The sequence below is a fragment of the Ursus americanus genome, chromosome 3 (genome assembly GCF_024610735.1).
Source record: "Ursus americanus isolate L20-20 chromosome 3, mUrsAme1.1.p, whole genome shotgun sequence".
NCBI lineage: Eukaryota > Metazoa > Chordata > Mammalia > Carnivora > Ursidae > Ursus > Ursus americanus.
Genome location: NC_142129.1, coordinates 81,440,056 through 81,462,263, shown reverse-complemented (window position 1 = coordinate 81,462,263; position 22,208 = coordinate 81,440,056). Strand labels below are relative to the sequence as shown.

Here is a 22,208-nt window from a genome sequence, read left to right as displayed (position 1 = left end):
CATGGGTGTGTGTGTGTGTGTGTGTGTGTGTGTGTGTGTGTGTGTGTGCGCGCGCACGCGCGCGCGCACAGGGGGTGACAGTGGAAGAGCAGGGGGGCTGGCTTTGCATTTTGAAAAAAACGCTGGATGCAATGTGAAAATTGGAGTGGATGAGTCCAAAATATATGTAGTGAACTACTGAGGAGACTTCCTTCAGCAATCCAGGAAGAAATAATGCAACTTAGACTAGGTGATGGTAATGGTGGAACTAAGGAGAACTGAGAGGATTCAAATAATGTTTAGAATGGCCCTGGTGATAGAATGGATATAGAAGTGTGGGAGAAAGATTACACGAACCTAACACTGGTTAACATATACAATTACACAGTGAAATATCCTTTAGCTAGTCTATGCAGGAACAATTCATTAAATACCTACTATATCCTATTAACTGCACTAAGAGTTTAGAAGTCTAATAGAGACCAAAATATAATGCTGTAATTGATATGATGAAAACCATAAGAAGGCACAAGTAAAACGCATACTGAAATCTGTTTGGAGATGAACAGAATTTCACCAGGCAGACCCCGGAGGAGAGCAGAGGGAAATTCAAGCACAAGAGCATGTTAGTGTGGATGACTATCACATTTTAGAGCAACTTTAAGGAACTGGTATATCCTGGATAGGAATTAATGAAGTGGAAGCTGGCAGGGATGAGAAGGACCATATCATTCTTTTTTTTTTTTTTTTTAAAGATTTTATTTATTTATTCTACAGAGATAGAGACAGCCAGCGAGAGAGGGAACACAAGCAGGGGGAGTGGGAGAGGAAGAAGCAGGCTCTCAGTGGAGAAGCCTGACACGGGGCTCGATCCCATAACGCCAGGATGACGCCCTGAGCCGAAGGCAGACGCTTAACTGCTGTGCCACCCAGGCGCCCCTGGACCATATCATTCTATAGCATAAAAAGAATTTTACGGAGAGTTGATGGAAGCTATTTGAGCTGAGAAGTAACTCTACTAGATTTGGATATTAAGATTACTCTAGCCCCAAGAGAAAAAAGCCAGTAAGGACACTTTTGGTGTTCTCTGAGATGGTTAGAATATGAACAATGACAAGAATACCTGGAATAGACCAGAGGGGAAACATTACCAAGATGTTGTTTAGGGGTTAGGATCGGAAGGACTGGATGATTTCTTGAATGTTGTGGGGGAATCAAGGGTGATTCCTTCTGTTTCTGACTTGGGCAATCATGTTAATAGGTATGATGTTTACTGATATTGGGACTACAGTGGGCACAGAAGTTCTAAAAGAGATGATGTGCTCAAGTTAGGAGAATTATAGTTTATGTTTCTTTGAAGAACAACACAGATAGAGGCTATATATAGGTTCACACCCAGGAACTAGGTCTGAGTTAGGGATACAGATTTAAAAGTGGGTGTATGTGTAGACTGAGAAGTAAAAGAATTAAGACTAACCAACTTCGTGAGGGGCCAGGCAGAACAATCAATGTAAGCAAAGGTGAGTAAGACAGAATGGGCAAAGATAGGTAAGAGGAGGGGAGAACCAGGGAGAGGAAGAGAGAGGGAGAAAGAAAGTATGACTACATGGTATTCCATATATATTCTCTAAATATATAAACATTTTCTGGGGCGCCTGGGTAGCGCAGTCGTTAAGCATCTGCCTTCGGCTCAGGGCGTGATCCCGGCTTTCCGGGATCAAGTCCCACATCGGGCTCCTCGGCTAGGAGCCTGCTTCTTCCTCTCCCACTCCCCCTGCTTGTGTTCCCTCTCTCGCTGGCTGTCTCTCTGTCACATAAATAAAATTTTAAAAAAATCTTAAACAATAAATAAATATATAAACATTTTCTAAAATGTTACACTGGTTTATTTCTTTTACATACAAATTCAATTTATCTTTGCATGTGATGGCATACTTTCAACAAAGAATCCAGGTTTATAGTGTTTGGATTTTATAGCATCAATAAAGTTTTAATATATAGTTAAAATAACTGCTCTATAAAATTTCCCCTTGTCTTGCAGTTTACATGCCCTTGTATTCGGCTTAACATACCCCTCCCATAATTTCCTCTACATTTTCTGCTGTCTTTGCATCTGTTTCTCACGTATGTGGGCTGTTTCGTCTATCAAAAAAAAAAAAAAAAGACTTCACTATTTCTAATTTTCCTCTTACTCTCTACCCCAAACTTTATACATATTTGGAAACATGTCACAAATTTTCCAGGGTCTGACAAGAGCCTGAATACTAATGGAATTAATTATATTAACAATAATAACCCAGATGTTACTGCTTTTTGAACATACCTCCTAGGACGACCTTTGCCCCTTGTCCAGTACCTATAATACTGCAGCTGGGCAGGATGTTGCTGCTAGTTTGTCCAGCATTTGAACCCCTTCTGTCTGTTTTAAGAAGTCCCTAATTGTGTGAACATTGTGAGAGTAAGGATCCTGTTTCCCATTCCAGAGGTATGAAAAAAAAAAAAAATCCCTCTGAACCCAGGCAGCTAGGGTGCAGACATGTGATCAAATCTCAGTCAATCAGACACGCTTGCTAAGGATTTTGAATCCAGACAGATTAACCTAAAGAAGCAGAGAGGGATGAAAATGTTTTCCAGCATCCAACGGCAGAAGTCCAGGGATAAATCCCTGTGTCCAGGGCTGGCAGTGCCTGTAGCTGTCAGAAGTCAGAGACACTTAACAGGGTTCTTCCTTTGTAGGAAGCAACCTTTGCATGAAAACTTCATCATATATTCCGTCTCACTAGTAGTCAAACAGATCCCTGAAAAGTGACATTCAGCATTTTTTCATATAACGGTTGGCCATTTGTAGATTTTCTTTGAAGAAATATCTATTTAAGTCTCTAGCCTATTTTAAATTGAGCTATTAGGGTGTTTTGTTTTGTTTTTTAATCATTCAAGTTGTAGGAGTTCCTTATATATTTTGGAGATCAACCTTTTTCCCCCGCTTCCAGTAGCAATTTATTGATTACTGTGTGGCAGATATTGGGGGTTCTAGGGCTAAAAACATAAATAATAAACTCTTCCTGAATCAAAAGGCTTAACGTCCAGTTGAAAAGACTTATAAACAAATGATTACAATAGAATTTGATTAAGTTAATAAGCCCGTGTTCTCTCTTTCTCTGTTTTCCTGCCTTCCAGAAATACTTATTGCTCATTACATATTTTCATGGTTTTTTTTTTTTTACCTTTTGACCCTCTTCACCCATTCCACCCCCCCACCCCCACATCTGGCAAACACCAATCTGTACTCTACCTATGAGCTTGTTTGTTTTTAGATTTCGTATATAAGAGAGATCATATGGTGTTTTTTTTTCCTCTCACTTATTTCACTTAGCATCGTGCCATTGAGGTTACCTATGTTGTTGCAAACGGCAAGATTTTTCTTTTTTTATGGTTGAATAATATTCCATTGTATATACAGTTGACCCTTGAACAACATGGGTCTGACTGCACAGGCCCACTTATATGTGGATGTTATTCCGGAAATATATTGGAAAAATTTTTGGAAGTTGCAGCAATTTGAAAAAACCCTCAGATGAACTGTGTCACCTAGAAATATCAAATTAAGAAAAAAATTACCTCTCTCTCTCTCATGTTTGGAGAAATTGTGTATCAGTCTATCATGCAGGTATTTTTAAAAAATATGTAACAATGTTTCTAATACTCTATTATAAACCTGACTGTAATACTGCATGCCATAAAAATTTTATAATCATCTATTCATTAGTATATAGGCTAGGCTACTGTGAAGCAATCCAAAAGATTACACTAGGCTACCAGAAAGCAATCATATCGCTGCTTCTTTGTTATTTTACCTGGAAATAATTTTTTTTCACATTATCTTTTTACTTTGATATCTAGTGTTAGTAATACAAGGCATTTTGTATTATAAAAAACAATATTGAGGGGCGCCTGGGTGGCTTAGTCATTAAGCGTCTGCCTTCAGCTCAACAGGGTCCTGGGATCGAGCCCCTCATCGGGCTCCCTGCTCGGCGGGAAGCCTGCTTCTCCCTCGACCACTACCCCTGCTGTTGTTCCCTCTCTTGCTGTGTCTCTCTCTGTCCAATAAATAAATAAAATCTTTAAAAAATTAAAAATAAAACAATATTGATGTAGGTATAGACAGATAATTCATCTTATAAACAGACGATGTAAATTTATGGCATTGATAAATACAGTACAACAGTGTAAATGTTTTTCCTCTTTCTTATGACTTTCTTAACAGCATTTTTTCCCTTTTGAATACCTTATTGTAAGAATACAATACATAATACATATAACATGTGAAATATGTACTAATCAACTGTTTGCACTATCAGTGAGGCTTCTGGTCAACAGTGGGTAAGTTTTTGAGGAGTCAAATATTATATGTGAATTTTCAACTGCATGGGGGGTTGGCATCCGTACCCCCCACATTGTTCAAGGGTCAACTGTATATACCACAACTTCAGTAGCCATTCATCCGCCCATAGACACTTAGGTTGTTTCTGTATCTTGGCCACTGTAAATAATCCTGCAATAAACGGGGAAGGGGTGATGTGTGGCAGGTGGGGAATGTATCTTTTTGAGTTAGTGTTTTCATTTTCTTCAGATAAATACCTAGAAGTGAAATTGCTGGATCATATGGTAATTCTATTTTTAATTTTTTGAGGAACCTCCATACTGTCTTCCACCGTGGCTTCAATTCCACCAACAGCGCACAGGGTTCTTTTCTCCACATCCTTGGCAACACTTGCTATTTCTTGTCCTTTTGTTAACAGCCATTCTATCAGGTGTGAGGTTTTATCTCATTGTGGTTTTAATTTGCATGTCCCTAATGACTAGTGATGTCAAACAGCTTCCCATGTGCCTGTTGACCAGCTGTATGTCTTCTTTGGGAAAATGTTCAGATTTTTGCCTATTTTTAAGTAGGATTATTTTTTTTTATTATTTACTATTGAGTTGTATGAGTTCTTTATATATTTTGTATATTAGCCCCTTATCAGATACATGAATTGCAAATATTTTTTCCCATTCAGTAGATTGCCTTTTCACTCTTTTGATTGTTTGCTTTGCAGGAGTTTTTTGTTTGATGTAATTTTATTTGTTTTTGTTTTGGTTGCCTGGCTTTTGGTTTCATAACCATAAAACCACTGTGAAGATCAATGTCATGAAGATCTCCCTCTATGTTTTCTTCTAATAGTTTTGTGGTTTCAGGTCTTATGTTTAAGTATTTAATCTATTTTAACTTTATTTTTATGTATAGTATAAAATAATGGTCCATTTTTTTTCTTTTGCATATGGATATCCAGTTTTCCCAGCACCATTTGTTGAAGAAACTATTCTTTTCCCATTATATACTCTTGACATTCTTGTTGAACATCAGTTGACTACATATGTGTGGATTTACTTCCAGACTCTCTATTCGGTTCCGTTGGTCTACATGCCTGTCACTATGCCATCACCATACTGTTTAATAATATTAAAACTTCCATCCAGTGAATATGGACTATCTTTCCATTTGTTTGTGTCTTCTTTAAATTTTTTTCATTAATGTTTTGAAGTTTCAGTATACAAGTATTTACTTCCTTAAGTTTATTTTATTCTTTTTGGTACTATTGTCAATGGAATTATTTTCCTAATTTCCTTTCGGATAGTTTGTTGTTGGTATAAAAAAGCAGAACTGATTTTCGTACTTTATTTTGTAACCTACAACTTTACTGAATTCATTTATTAGCTCTAAATAAGTCTTCTGCTTGTCTGTCTGTTTTTACGGAGACTTCAGTGTTTCCTATATATAAGACATGTTGTCTCCAAAGAGAGACAATTTTATTCCTTCCTTTTCATTTGGAGGCCTAGCCTTTTGATTTCTTAGGCTCAACACAGATACCAGTCTACTGGGTCTCCCGAACTGCAGGGAACACAAATTAAGATCCTCTCTTGATCTGAGATCATAGGGGTTAATTATTCTTCATCCCTCCACTTTGGTTGGGGTGGAGTCATAGCATAACCTTCTCTTCACAAACCCTTTCTTCCCTTTTCACACCGTTCTACCCTTCCATGCCAGCTTCCTGCCACTTGCTGGGTTTGGGATCCAGTTCCTTTACTTTCTTGGGCTTCAGTGTCTTCATCTACATAATGGGAATAATAATGATATGGTATCTACTTTATAGGTTTTTGTGAAGATTAAATGATTATCTCTATGTCTACTTATCTATATATCTTTGAATAGAGTCTAATATATAGTAAAGGTTTCTTATTGCTATTTTCATCATTATATTATTATTGTCATTATTAATTGTTACTGTATCTTAGTGTCTCACTTGAAATTTCCAATTTAACATTCTTTAATTCCTGGTATGACTATGTTGATTTACATAATAAAATACTTTTTTGTGTGATTAGAGGGATGTTAGGCACTTTTATTATGCAAAGAGAAATTTAAGAAATATTATTTTGAAATCACAGTAGGTATGATACTGGTCTTGAGAACATAACTACTTTTTGTCTTTATTACCACCTCTGGTCTCTCCTTGCTGGTTTACTCTGAGGGAGAACAAACTGACATGCTCAGGTTTCTAGAGGCTAAGTCCTAGCGACTAACCAGTACAGACTTGGTTTTGCAGACCGAATACCAGTACTACACATTCATTGTAGGCTTCAAGAACTCAAAAGGCATCCAGCTCAATCACTTGACTTTCATGGTATACAATGGAGGCCTGCAGGGTTGAATGTTAGTGTTGTTTTCAAACATGTGCTCCAAAACACTGGTTCTGGGGAGATCTTAATAGAACTCCATGACGATTAGGTCCATAGTCTAGCAGGTTTGAAAATGCCAGAAATACAAATTTAAACAGGTTTCTTTATCGTAGGACTTCTCAAAATTTTAAATACAAATGTGTAATATAAATCTTTCAAGGATGATATGGTAGGCAGTATTCTATATTTTCCAAAGTTGTTTGACCTCAGAATGTTTCCTCCCTCTTTGAGGGTGGGGGTGGAATTTCAATGTCCTGTGTTCTAAGCACACATGAGTAAACACTGGTTTAGAAGGTGGGATATTATGGTCAGAAGGAGTCTGAAAGTCACAATGGCACAACTAGAAGAGCAGAGACTTGGAGCCAGTCATCCAGTTATGGAAAAGAAAATAGGGCAAAACTGACCTTGCATAGACTGAATACTCTTCCAATGGGAAAATGTTACTCTAAGCACAAACTCTGTGTCAAAAAATGATGGAAGTAATTTCAAATTTGTCATTTACTACCTGAAAGACCTCCTACAAGTTACTAACCATCTTCGAGCTTCAGATTCCTCCTCCATGAAAAGGATTAAAATAATACTTTCATTAAAGAAGCACTGTGAAAATTACAGTGCGTGCAAAGCATGGTGCCCAGTGTGTTAGTCAGGGTTCTCCAGAAAAACAGAATAGGATATTCAAGTCTGAGAGTTAGGAACACCAAGGAGTAGGAGAAGGTCAATGTACTCGCTCAGTAGGCAGACAGCATATTCAACCAACCTCAACCTTTCTGTTCTACTTAGGCTTTCAACAGACTGGGTGATACCCACACACTTTCAGGAGGGCCATTCGCTTGACTTTATTCACCAATTCAAATGCTCATCTCTTCCAGAAACGCCCTCTAAGACATACCCAGAAACAATATTTAACCAGATATCTGGGCAACCCATGGCCCAATCACATTGACACAGAAGATTAACCATCATATCTAGTATTGTTTTTGATGTTTTGATGTTGTAGTTATTTTAATCCAAATACTTATCCATGTGTGCATCCCCTCTAGAACAGCATGGCCAAGAGAGCTCTTAGCCCATGTTTGGCAACCCCAGCGACTATTTACCAATGAATTCAGTTTAGTATTTCATTAGCCCTGGAGATTAGAGAGCATCTCTTTATATCAAGCTACAATTTTTGTCTCTGTATCTATTACTTGTCTAGCTCCACTCCTTAAGGTCACTCAGAACGAGTCTCATTTCTCTATCATGTGCAACTCATCAGGCATTTAAATACAGTGCTCATGCTCTCCTAAAGCCTTCTCAGTAAGGCCCTAAACCAAGTTCATGGCAAATCCAAGACTAGCATCTGCGCTTGCAATTCTTAGGCCTCAACTGTATACTTGGAAAAATAACTCCACTTTCTCTGGGTCACAGCGCGTCCCTACCAATTCTTTGGTTTCCTAGAGCACTGCAATCCTTCACTGGCAATCATCTGCATTCTAACGTATTTTTAGAACTTGTTTTTTGCTGCAAATGAGGACAGATTCTGTTTCTTTTTTATTTTAATTTCTATTTAAATTCAATTTAGTTAACATATACTGTATTTCAGGGGTAGAATTTAGTGATTCACCAGTTGCATATAACACCCAGTGCTCATTACATCAAGTACCCTCTTAATGCCCGTCACATAATAACCCCATTCCCCCACCCACTTCCCTTTCAGCAACCTTCAGTTTGTTCCCTATAGTTAAGAATCTCTTTTGGTTTGCCCCCGTTTTCATCTTATTTTATTTTCCCCTTCCCTATGTTCATCTGTTTTATTTCTCAAATTCCACATATAAGTGAAATCATATGGTATTTGTCTCTCTCACTTATTTCGCTTAGCATAATACTCTGTAGCTCCATCCACGTCATTGCAAATAGCAAGATTTCATTCTTTTTTATGGCTGAGGAATATTTCATTGTATATCTTCTTTATCTCTTCATCAATCAATGGACACTTGGGCTGTTTCCATATGTGGCTATTTTAGATAATGCTGCTATAAAAATCGGGATGGGGCGCCTCGGTGGCTCAGCCAGTTAAGCTGTCTGCTTTTGGCTTAGGTTATGATCTCAGGATCCTGAGATTGAGCCCTGAGTGTCAGGCTCCCTCCTCAGTGGGGAGTCTGATTCTCTCTCTCCCTCTTCCTCTGCCCCTTCCCTTTGCTCCTGTTCCCACTTTCTCTCTCTTGCTCTCTCTCTCTCAAATAAATAAAATCTTAAAAAGATACCGGGATGCATATATCCCTTTGAATCAGTATTTCTGTATTCTTTGGGTAAATATCTAGCAGTGCAATTGTTGGGTCATAGGGTAGCTCTATTTTTAACTTTTTGAGGAATCCCCATACTGTTTTCCAGAGTGGCTGCACCAGTTTGCATTCCCACCAACAGTTTCAGAGGGTTCCCCCTTCTCTGCATCCTTGCCAACATCTGTTGTTTCCTGAGTGGTTAATTTTAGCCATTCTGACCAATGTGAGGGGGTATCTCATTGTGGTTTTGATTTTTATTTCCCTGATGATGAATGATGTTGAGCTCCTTTTCATGTGTCTGTTGGCCATTTCTATGTCTTCTTTAGAGAAATATACGTTCTGCTCATTTCTTGACTGGATTATATGTTTTTTGGGTGTTGAGTTTGATAAGTTCTTTATAGATTTTGGATACTAGCCCTTTACCTCATATGTCATTTGTGAATATCTTCTCCCATTCCATACGTTGCCTTTTAGTTTTGTTGATTGCTTCCTTTGCTGTGCAAAAGCTTTTTATCCTGATGAAGTCCCGATAGTTCATTTTTGCTTTTCTTTCCCCACAGATGTTGTTTGTCAGAAAATGTGATGGACGTGAGGGTATGGTTCAGTTGACATCAAAGAGATCAGAACTTTCTACAATACAGAAGTGCAGCCTGGGATACAAACAACTCTATCAGATAATCACCTAGCTCTGAAAACTGCAGTATTATAGCACTATTTAATTCTGTCAAGCACATTGCCAACAATTCTTGTACCTGAAAGTGGATTGCTAGCACAAAAAAATTTCAAATGACTGTTCTACAAGTTGAAATCACTGTGCCTTGGCAAGGCCTGTCAAAGTCCATTCTCCCTCTAACAACTTGGCTGTCCCTATCCCCCCAGCAGCTTTCCTTCCTTACCCAAACTCTAGCTTTTCAACATTCTGTCTCAATATTTTCATGCTCATATTTAATGCATTTTGTTACTTTTGACAAGGCCTTGATCAATATTTTGTTATTTTGAAGCAGCCGTGATCTACTTTCATTCACTCTTGGGAATGCATCTTTACTTTCCTATATGATTTCTATTTTTACTCTTGTTTCTGAAAAATAGATGCCATGAGGAGGCATTTTTTTCATTAATAGAGGAATTATGTAAAATTTAAATGAAACATGAAAAGCAAAAACACTTTTCAAGTAATTGGAACCCATGTTGGAAGAATATAAATAATTCCATTAAATCATATTTCTGAGTCTAATTCTGTAACAGGAAGTTACAGGAGTCTACCAAGAAGCAAGTGTGGTCTCAAATTGTATATAATAAAATTAAATCAATGATAATTGTAAGGATACCCAGAATAGAAAACAATAAGCAACAAGAATACAGAGGATGTGATTAATCAAGATGAGAAGGAGTATTTACAGGGGATGGCTTCAAAATGAAGTAAAATCTCAAACTAAAGAATAAAAAAAGAATAAATGAAAATAAAGTCATGTCTTTCTGTGTTATATCTTCAAATACTCAGAGACAATTATTTTTATCCCTCCCCCAACAGTCTAATTACTACCAAGAAGGCCTGCCGAGATAAAAGGATGATGATTTGAAGATTAAAGAATAAAGAAAATGTTATACATTTTCATCTTTATGGATATAATTTATTAAATGATAAACAGAAAATGAGGACAAATATTAACTGAAATTATTAGTTCCATTCATGCAAATATTAAGTATATAAGACCCACTAACAAGAGGGCAGTTTCCAATATACAAGTGGGCTTATTGAATTACATAGAATAAGTGGTGAATCAGGGTAAATTGTATCAGTTTTTAGGCCTATACCATGCCAAACCACACAACTTATTTTGAACAAAACACCCATATTTATGCTCATTTCTAGGGCAGTGTTGTTTCTTATACAGGACAGAGAAATCATTTTAGTTAAATTTCTGCTGTATTCAACAACAAGCCATTGTCTTCTGAGAACATTTGTGAATATCATCCCCATTACTCACATTGTTGTTACCTATAGCTTACTAGTTAAAAAAAAAAAGTATTGAAATGTAAGAGCAAAAACAAAGAAATAAGACCAAATGGAGTATAAAATGTAGCATATCCCAACACATGAAGATTTTTAGAATACAAAGTAGGAATATTAAGACACTAATTTTCAGAAGAAAGCAGAGGATAAACAAAGCAAAAATAAAGAAAGCAAATAATCAGTGAGCTTTGGGTAGAAACAAAACACCTGAATGATAAGTAAAAAGAAAATCTAAGTAATATTCCATTGTATATATATATACCACATATTCTTTATCCATTTATCAGCTGATGGACACTTGGGCTGTTTCCATATTTGGCTGTTGTAGATAATGCTGCTATAAACATCAGGGTACATGTATTACTTAGAAAAAAGAATGAAATCTTGCCATTTACAATGACAGGGATAGAGCTGGTGAGTATTATGCTAAGTGAAATAGGTCAATCAGAGAAAGACAAATATCATATAATTTCACTCATGTGTGGAATTTAAGAAACAAAACAAATGAACAAAGGGGGGGAAGAACAGAGTGGGAGGCAAACCAAGAAACCGACCCTTAACTAAACAAACTCATGGTTACCAGATTGTAGGTAGGTGAGGGGATGTGTTAAATAGGTGATAGGGATTAAAGAGTACACTTGTGATGAGCTGATGTATGGAAGTGTTGAATCACTGTATTGTACACCTGAAACTAACAGTACCCTGTATGCTAACTGGAATTTAAATAAAAACTTAAAAAAATAAATATATGAATAAAGATAAAAAATCTAAATTGTGATAGAATGAAAATATGACAGGAGCTAAATAATTGAAAAGAAAACAAGCAAGAAGAGTACTAAAATGAAGATTAGTGCAAAGGCAGGACTATGAATATGAAGGAAAAATGTGATAATACAACGGGGCAAGAAAGTTTACCAGTGTAAAATACCTTTAACTTCCAATTAATATGTTTTGAAGATGAGTATATATATCACTCTGAATGTCAACTTTTCCTGAAAACAAACCAAGGTAATGATAGAGTATTTCCTTCTCAACTGGGGCTTTGAGAAAGTAGCCTGTACCTATCACTCCTTAAGATCCTTAGGGGACAGATGGCTGTCTCAAAAAGGGAGAAAAAACACACTATGCTAAGATAAAAAAAAAAAAAAAAAAGGATGGACTTGTACATTTTATTAATACATTAATTTTAACAGTTTGCTAATGCACCAATAGTTTTATAGATCTAAGTCTGGCATATTCATTAGTTGCTTTGCAAATATACAATGTATAGGATTTCTGACTAAAAAAAAAAAAAAGACAAACATTACCAAGGCCAAAGAATATGTAGTTTCTAACTTCATTATAATTGGAAACTATCTAGTAATTTTTCTTAGGTATATTCAAATACACTTAAAATGTTTTGGGCATATAAGAACATCATGTATTTGCATTTACAGAATATGTTTATAAATTATTGAGACAATTTCATCAAGTGTTAATTTGAATATAAATTTGAATACATATTATAATTTGTTTCTAGTCAGAAAATAGCAATAATATTTCATCTCATTTGCTGGGCGTTTTCAGGAACTGTGGTATTCTGTTTAGGTGAATATTCTAGCCTTTTCCTACAGAAGTTCAAACTTTTAAATTTTAATCACCGTTGAAGGAAATCTTTCTCAAATATTACTTTTCTGCATATGACTTAACCTTTTCTGGATAGCTCGGGGTCATTATTAGGAAAATCAATAACTGTGCTAGGTTGCAATATTCTGCTGTCCTCTGGGAGACTGATGAGTCCTTCCCCTATAACAAATGACCCTAGATGACTCTGTTTTTTAACTTCTTCTGTACACTTTTTGTACTTTTCCCTTGTCCTCAATCACTGTCAGGCTGTCAGTGTGTGTGTCAGCCTCCAGGAGTCTCCATCCCCAGTACTTTCTCCCTTACATAAATCATTTCATGTACCCTCTCCTAATTTGCTGCTACATTTTACTGTAATTGAGACTTATTAAATTAAGGGAGGATAGGGGAGAAGAGAGGAGAGTAGTTAATGGTACCAAACTTACAAATACTATTTGAAAATGAGTGTTCCTGGACATACTTGAAGGTAGAAATGATAGAAACCACCCTTGTTGGAACAAGTTACATTTCAAGTGTAATAATGCTTGCTTCATCTTTAGTGAAACCAGAAAGCTGCATCAGATTTTTTTCTCTGGAAGTTTAATGGAGAACTCAGAGAATGGGAGTAGAAATTGGAAGTATCCAATCCTCCCGGAAATAATCCTGAGGGACCTGAGATGGAGAAATCTTTCTGTTCCTGTGTGCTAGCCCTGAGGCTATTTCCCTTGGGAAATAGCACCCTCCAATGTCAGGTCACAGTGCCAAAGGGCAGGTTTTTCTAGTCAAATGCATGCCTGTTGCAGTAACATTCTTATGTGTGGGATGAAAGTAGGGAGGTGGGGAGAAAGAAAACTCAATGGAAAATTTTAAATCAAGTCTTTTCCTTTTATTCACCCATCATCATAAGGTTCAGTCCAGTTTGGGCTTCCTATATATTGCTTAAAACTTTTTGTTTATCGACTCCTCATGTTGTGTTCAGTATTTGGGTTATCATCAGTATTCCAATTTAAATTATGAATTTTTCATATTTATCATTTTGTCCATTAACTATTTGGTGAAAGAAATCAAACTTTCACATATTATAAGAAAATTTAGAGTCACCCTCATGTAAAGTGAAAGAAAGAGAAAGGTGAGGTGGGAGTTGACTTAGTGTAGAAATAATGGAATAAAACTTTATTTCCATTTCCTTTCTGTTAATTTTCTAAGAATAAAAGAATAATAAAGAAACTTACACTCCCTTATAGCTTACTGAAAACCAGCCAGAAAATGTTAGTGAAATGCCATACATTCCAAGCACCATATGTCCACGTTAATTAAAATGCCTTCGCATTTCTTTCATGAAAGCATACACATACTAATTCCTTTGTTTTAAAATAACTTTCTGAATCTGCATATTTTCTAATACAACCTAGGATCTTTCTACCTCTCCAAAGGTTTGGCCTCATTACTTCTATTCTCCAACTCTTCACTGACTATATACTAAAGGTAGAGAAATCAACAAAGTCTTTAAAACACTTTTGGAAAAAAAAAATAAAGAGAACATGAACAAGACTGGGATTATACAAAAGGGCAATTACCATGAGTCCAAGAAGTATTTAGGTAAGTACAATCCATAGAACTTGGGTGGAGACAGGGTTTAATAGGAGATATAGTTTTGTTGATGAAGTCTACTAGGTTTTGATTTTGAGTGATTTGACACACCATGAATTACTGTAGTGAAAAAACCAAACTATAAGGAATAGCCGTAGCAAAGTAAGAAGTACATTCTGGAGACAGTGTTATAGTTTGTGGGGTCCTGACAGACAAACAAGTATGGGAACGCAGAACAGAGACTCACAAGGTTAATCATGAGAATTAAGAGAAGAATAAAATTATTGTAATTATGATACAAGGTTAATCTAGTACAAGATTCTGAGGTCAAATTGCTACTGCAACTCCATACTGAGTCTTAGAACATTTTGAATTAGGAAGTGGATGTGTCCTAGGGTTTCAGGCTAGGCTAAATTTTTATGTGGGGATTAAGGAGTTTCCATTCTGAGTTTGAAGAAAGAATCTAGGCATCCATTCATTCATTCAATTCATATTCACTGAGTGCTTCCTAGGTGCCAGAGACCACTCTAAACTTAAGAATCAGCAATGATCCAAATAAGTTATCTGACCTGTTGAAGTTTACATTCGAGTGGTTGGATACTGACAATAACCAAATAGACAAATAGATACAAACTATAATTTCAGTGATATAGTAACTGCGATGAAGAAAAATCAGAAGAAGGGGTTGGAGAATGTTGGCAGGTGTAATTTCAGAAACGTTTTTCAGGTAAGAGTTTCCTGAAGACTTTTAAATGAATACCTTAAAGTGTGAAAATGGAATATGTGGTTATTTGGAACACAAGTAGCCTGGAAATAAAATGACAAATTCTAGATCCCAGATGGGTAGGAATGTTTGTCTGTTCAAAGAACAGAAGAGAGGCCAGCATAGCTAATATAAATAGGATGAAGACAGTAAGTCATACTCTCCATTTTATTATAGCTAATAATTAATATCAATCTGTGTTTTTATCAGTCCTTTAAAATTCCCATTTGTAGGGTCTTTAGAATTAGCTTCCATGAAAACAGTCCCACGCAGACAAGATATGTTGACCACTTATCCTAATTTTATCTGGTTGTTGCAAACAAAAACAGCCTATAACTGATCTAAGAGAGCTGATTATTACATAAGGAAGGACAGACTGTTCTACCATATTAAATTTTAATCTAGCATATGAATGATTTTCCGTAATTGCCAGAGTTTCCAAGCCTTCAACAAGGAAGAGCTTTCATGTGGTGTGAAACTTCTACAACATGATTCCTTTTTTTTAAACACAGGGCAGCAGGGTATTTTTAGGACTGTTACTTCCTAATTTCTAGTGAAAGCACTGAGTATATCTGTATACCTTGCAGGATGATCAATGGAGGCCTCGAATTTTCAGATACTGTTTTTGTGCATGAATGAAATTTGTAATTTATAAAAATAATTCATAAAACGATCTACATCCATTGTTACTTTTCTGGAGATTGATAACATTCTGAAATAAAATACTTAGCAATAAAAATGAGGGGACTTTTTTTTTCTTTCTATTTTTGGTGATTTCTCTTTCTCCTGAGAGAAAGAATAACCATGCTTGATCAGGTTCTAGACTCTCTTGTTCTTCAGGGCAGGAGTATAGAAGATATAAGGAAAGAATGTCTCAGGAAGTTTTACTTTTCAGATTTGAAATTCAAATACAAAACTGACTTTTGTAGAGAAGGATGTTAGGTTATAGTTTTCAAGTCATTAGTCTGTGAAACAAACTGAAGTCTCTGGAAAAAACTTGGATGGGGACATTTGGGCACCACTAAAAATAAATGAGGCAAGTAAAACATCTCCTTTTAAAAGGTCTGTATGTCTAACCGAACACTAATGACAAGAGCCATTGGTCATCACTATGTTGATTTTATTTCAGAGAAACATATGCTCTCATGTAGAAGACCACTGTAATCAATTTGATCAAAACTCTTGTGTGCCTCCTATGAAATGAGTCCATTTAAAGTAAGACAACTCAGAGGGTTTGAAAATACTAATCCGATCAGGAAAGACAAATAGGTTCTGCTTGTTGAAGCAGTGGAAAGAAATACAAGTAAAATTTTTAAAGTAATGCATTTTTTTCCTCCCAGTAAATGAGGGGCATTATATTTTTTCCAGGTGAAGTCTCAATTTGTTTTAGATAAAAATTTATAGGAGATGTATACAGGAGTTAGAAAATCATGGTAATTAAAGACATGAGCTTAAAGGAAATTAATTAAACCCTGACCATCAGTTTTGGAAACCTAGGCTTTACGTATTATTATTATCATCATTATGGGTTGTGAGAAAGCTGAAGAAGTGAGTCCTATGCCCATGAATATTGGCTTTAATGACATACTGCAAAAAGGCTGTTCCTGTTACAACTGAACAAAAATTTATAGAGCTAATATTAAACTGGTTAATGTTGTACTTCAGGTAATAACAAGCAAGTCATTTCATGTTCCTTGACTTTAGTCTTTAAGTTATAATTTATATGATAGTATTAAATTAGTTAGTTAATTGCTTGGTTTGTTTCTTCTAGCCTCTGTTGGGAGAAAAAAAGTACTTAGACATAGGCATTTGCATTACATATTTTGGAAAAAGTTGGGTTTACAAAAGGTCCTAAACCAAAAGGATATTTTTTCACATTTTAATGCACAATAATACGTCTAGTTTTAGTGCCTTACACAAGAGCAAAGCAGCATGCAAAAATCATGCATTCTCTGTCAATGGCTCTGAATACAGACTGAATCACTTACAGAATAAAAGGAAAAAAAAAAAAAAAAACTTGGCATTATAAGATCCCAAAGGGGTGTAAAACTTCACTAATGTGTTTTCCTCTACTGGTCAAATAAAGATTTAGTGAGCTTTATGTGTAAATGTTTAGTGTTCCTAAAATGAACACCCAAATGTATGGCTTAGAATCTTCAACAGCAGGAGTATTTCCAAAAGAAAGAAAAAGGAGCAAGGATCAAAATAAAAACATGCTAGGGGCGCCTGGGTGGCACAGCGGTTAAGCGTCTGCCTTCGGCTCAGGGCGTGATCCCGGCGATCTGGGATCGAGCCCCACATCAGGCTCTTCTGCTATGAGCCTGCTTCTTCCTCTCCCACTTCCCCTGCTTGTGTTCCCTCTCTCGCTGGCTGTCTCTATCTCTGTCAAATAAATAAAAAAAATCTTTAAAAAATAAATAAATAAATAAATAAATAAAATAAAAATAAAAACATGCTATAATCTGGATATATATAATAATAACTGGACCCTTTAACTGCAAGCTCCAAGAATCTACTGTTTTTATAGAGGTTATTATTTATATGGTAAAAATTTTCTCTTGTAATAGAGTTTAAGGGAAAAAGGAAAAACAATGACATTTTATCTCATTTTGGTCTCCTGGAATGACAACAATCTTAGCATCAATTTAAGCACTGATCTGCCCTTCAGGAAATATTATTTACATTTCAGTGGGTAGAAACTTGGACTGCTAGAAGAACGGTTTTTCTCAACACTATTTATAGTACCAGTAATGATTTTTCTTTGGCTTCAGTATCCCTTTATCATCCAATGCTACTATCTTGATTGAAAATAGAAATTCAAAATTTCAATAATAAATGTATCAAGGCTATGATTTTTTAAAAAGCTGATGCTGATTTTAGTAAGATGAAATGGATTTATGTAAAATTTGTTGTATGTCTTCTCTCATGAACTGCTTATTTTCAGAGAAAATTATTTGTACTTAATTTTTTTTAAAGATTTTTCATTTATCCATTAGAGAGAGAGAGAGAACATGCCAGTGAGAGCATGAGCAGGGGGGGAGGGGCAGAGGGAGAGGAAGAAACAGACTCCCTTGAGCAGGGAGCCTGATGCAGGGCTCATCCCAGGACCCCGGGATCATGACCTGAGCCAAAGGCAGATGCTTAACCAACTGAGCCACCCAGGCAGCCCTGTACTTAATAATTTTTTTTACAGGATTTTATGTGCTACATCAGGAAGGACCATACTTTTATGTACAGAAGTGAACATCTGAATTTCATAGTCCCTGTAGTAAAATTGTTTAAGAAGGTAGGTGTGCTGTTTGCAGTAGGCTCAAGTCCATATATGTTAGGTCCATGATTAGGAGAAACCACAAAATTGAGGTGAAGGTGAATGCCATATTTGTACTATATTCTGTTAGATGTTCAAATAATTTGCTGGTCTTGATTTAGTCTTCTTAAAAATTGGGGCAATATTACAATTGAGCTTATGTCTACGTAAAGGAAACACTGAAGTTTAGGATTAGTGGCTTCTTCAAGAGATACAAAAAGAGCTTTGTTTCCATTTAAAAGCACAACAGCAAAATACAGTAGTGGATGATAACACACAAGTGCTGCTCTAGAACATGACTGTGGATGATCTCAGTAGATGAGTTAAATGAAATGAGATTCCAGGCACAGCTCAGGAGACATGGGGTTAGTTAATGATGACATTCAGAACAAAGGTTGAGGCAGACAACTGGTGCGAGTGGTCAGTGAAACCATGAATGCAACATTCCAGACAGCTGGAAGAAGTAGGTCAGGCAGGATTCATGGATTTAGAGCCATGGGTAATTCAGCACTTTGGACAGTTCCCAAGGACCCTGCTTCCTTCCAGTACTTAGAGTACTTAACCATTAGATTACCAGATCAACTCACTTCTACCTCTTGGTGTCTCATTTATATCCGCACGTGATCTCAATCCTAAAGGAATCATCCACATTTAACAGAGCTCTGTGGTCTGTGTTTCACATGAAGCCTACACCTTCAGTCCTGACATAAAGGTTCATACTGTTGTTTGATTTTATGTCAGGCTCACCACTGGGCTTTGTTCTATTAACTTAATTTTAAACTTGACTCAACATGAAAAGGTAAGGAAGGGATCATCCAAGTCATGAAAAAGAGGCTGTTTACCAACACCTGATGATCCATCAAAACCAAGTCCTTTGGGCCATTTGCATGCAAGAGCATTCAGCGGCTGTTGTACAGCAGACTGAAATGAGGTCTTAGACTGAGTGAGGAGTTGATGCTGCAGAGAAAAGACTTCAAGAATCTGCTAAAACTGCTTCGGATCATGTGCAGATAGTAAGGGCAGGCAGTAACTCAAGCACGCTAAGGCCTTCCTTGCAACCTCAGGTGAGTAAAAGAATTGCTCTTCTGGAGCAAGTAATTTGAGTCAATTTCTAAGAGGCAGATCTGCAATTCAGGACAGTCCATCTTGTTTCCAGTCAAAGGACAAACTCCATTTTATCTACATCTAGTCACCTAGATTAAAATTAGAATTACTGACAGTAAGACAAAAAATGCATACAAATGAGAAAAACTTAAAATAATATGTTCTTCCTCATAACTACTTTTCAGGTAGGTGTTTCCTGTTCTGAAACTGATTAGTGGCGATGATTACTCTAAGATTGGTTTTCTCAATGATGGGCATCTTAACTAGACATTTTATAGAGGACTTCCTTGATTTTTGTTAATAACAACAACAAAGAATGGGTTCCCAGTTCCTGACAAGCAATGTACAAGTTACTAAGTACTTATGAGAAAGAAGAAGTTAGGGCTGTCTCCCTACCTCCAATTGCATTAGCAGTCTTGATGTTCTGGTTTGTGGGTTGGAATCAGTCTTAAGGACCCAACATAGTTAACAGGTCTATAACCTTAACACTGAGTGTAACCCAATTTCTTATTTTCTTTAGTAGACTCGCAGATATCAAAGATGATTTTTTTTAGTCTGGCTGAGGGCTGTAGAGTACTAAGAAGGCATAAGAATGTTCTAGCAAGGAGGAGGTAAAGGAACAATGGCCCAAACACTGCAGGAGGAAGAATATATAACATAGAAAAACAGGGAATTTACTGAAGAAATCTTATGAGAGATTGTTATCATGAAAGTTTAACAAATATAAAAGCTCTCAGGTCTTTCTATGTCTAGGTGATAAGCACATGATTGTTATTCTATATATTCTGAAAGCATCAGCTGCAGAAAAAGCACTCCTCAGGTTTCCTTGACAACACACTAAGTGGTAACCCTGAGCCTAGAGCTTATGATCAATCCTGAAGGAATAATAGTGTTTTTCATTAGAATGTCAACTCTACTGGTTCCTCAGCTGTAACTGTAGAAAAATCCAAAGATCCTGAAATTTGAGAAGGCTCTCTAATTTTCTGCCTAGATGGTTATGCGACCTGAAAAAGGAGTATCTTATTCATCTAAGTACACCATGTGTACTTGCAAACAATGGTATTGGTTCCCCAAAGTCATATATATATCAGCCTTATTAGTCACTGATCAGTTCTATGTACGTGGAGACAATTAACAAGCTGGCACCAAACATTAGGAAACTAAACTCTCAACACTGAAAAGATGTCTAAAGAAGATTCCGGACAACCCTCCCTGGCTCACAAAACTTGGCTACATGCGTATGGTTTCAGGATAGTTCCCTCAAAATTTAACTGGAACCTAAAATTTAAGTAAGACTTTATTTTTAAATATTGCTATTAAATTTCATGACATCTAGTTTATCATGAGAACAGCAGAGATTTAACATGAACACTTGGTTTAATTTTTTCACCTTCTATACAGCTAACACAGTCTTTATTTTTAAAAACAACAGAAAAGGTCATGATGTTAATCATATTACTCTTGGAATGCTCCTGTATGTTAAGCCACTGGTTCTTTGCTACACAAATATAATATTTAAATAAGGTAATTAAATACAATGCATTATTATTGGCAGACATAAAAACTAATGAATGCCACTAAATAATGTCACAAAGGCTACAGGGAAATATACAAAATTTATTATTTATTCTGACTTCTTCGATATAAGTATTTTCTATGATTTATACAGATAGTTATTTTTCATACAGTGTAAGGCAGCTTTTATAACCAACATAACTTGTGTTATTTAAAATATGTTTTTTTTTTTTTAGATTTATTTATTTTAGAGAGAGAGAGAGAGCATGAGCAGGTGGAGCAGAGGGGGAGAAAGAGGAAGAGGGAGGGAGAGTCAAGCAGACTCCCCACTGAGCATGGAGCCCCACACAGGGCTCGATATCATGACCCTGAAATCATGGCCTGAGCTAAGATCAAGAGTAGGACATTAACAAACTGAGCCACTCAGGTGCTCCTGTATTTAAAATATTTTCAGTCAACTTCATTATTCATTTTTGACAATATGAACAAGAAACAATACTCGTGTAAAACCATTTTCTTTTCCTGGGTATTTTTGCCTAATTTCCTGTAAACATGGCAGTAAACCAGTAAACGTCTTAGCCATAAGATAGGCGTATGTCTCCATCTAAATTACCTTAGGAGTGTGCAAAGTAAAAGAAGAGATTTTAATACTTCTAACAACTTTAAAATATTAAGTTCTTAAATTACTATAGTCCACTGGGCATCCACAAGTAAATGAAGAGGAGAGTGGGGGACCAAAATGCTAACAACCCCAACTTATTTGCTGATGGTAGACCTCAGGTATTTTATGCACTAAGCAGCAATGTATATATTATTAGTTTTGTTTTTAATATCACAATTATAGTACAGTAAAACTAGATTCATCATTAAAGTTAATAACATATATAGTTCACACATACAATAACTGTGAAATAGGAATAAAAAGTGTTCTCTACTGTTTTTTTAGTCATATCACTTTTAAAGTTTCTTTATGCATACACAGATAATTTCATTAGACATAAACTATATGCATGTTGTATTTTTCAATGCTACCATTCCCCTTTTACAGCTAATTCTACTGAGGTTCAAAGACACTAACTGGGTTATTTAGTATTTATAGCGGCTAAGTAATAGAGCCAGATTTGGAACTGAGATTCTGGCTCATGATGCAGTACTCTTTCCACTGAAACATACTTCCCTCATTCAAGCTTTTAGTGTCATTTACTGTTCATGTTTGACTCGGGTACACAAGGAGACTTGCTATTATACTAGAGCTTTGGACAGCATGCAAAGATCATATTTTCCTACTTAATTTTA

General features: G+C 36.2%; 1 protein-coding gene across 9 annotated transcripts in view; it reads right to left on the bottom strand.

Annotated features, from left to right (window-relative positions):
• MAGI2 (membrane associated guanylate kinase, WW and PDZ domain containing 2) overlaps nt 1-22,208 on the bottom strand; it is a 1,265,804-nt gene that overhangs the window by 527,518 nt on the left and 716,078 nt on the right. The window lies entirely within an intron of this gene.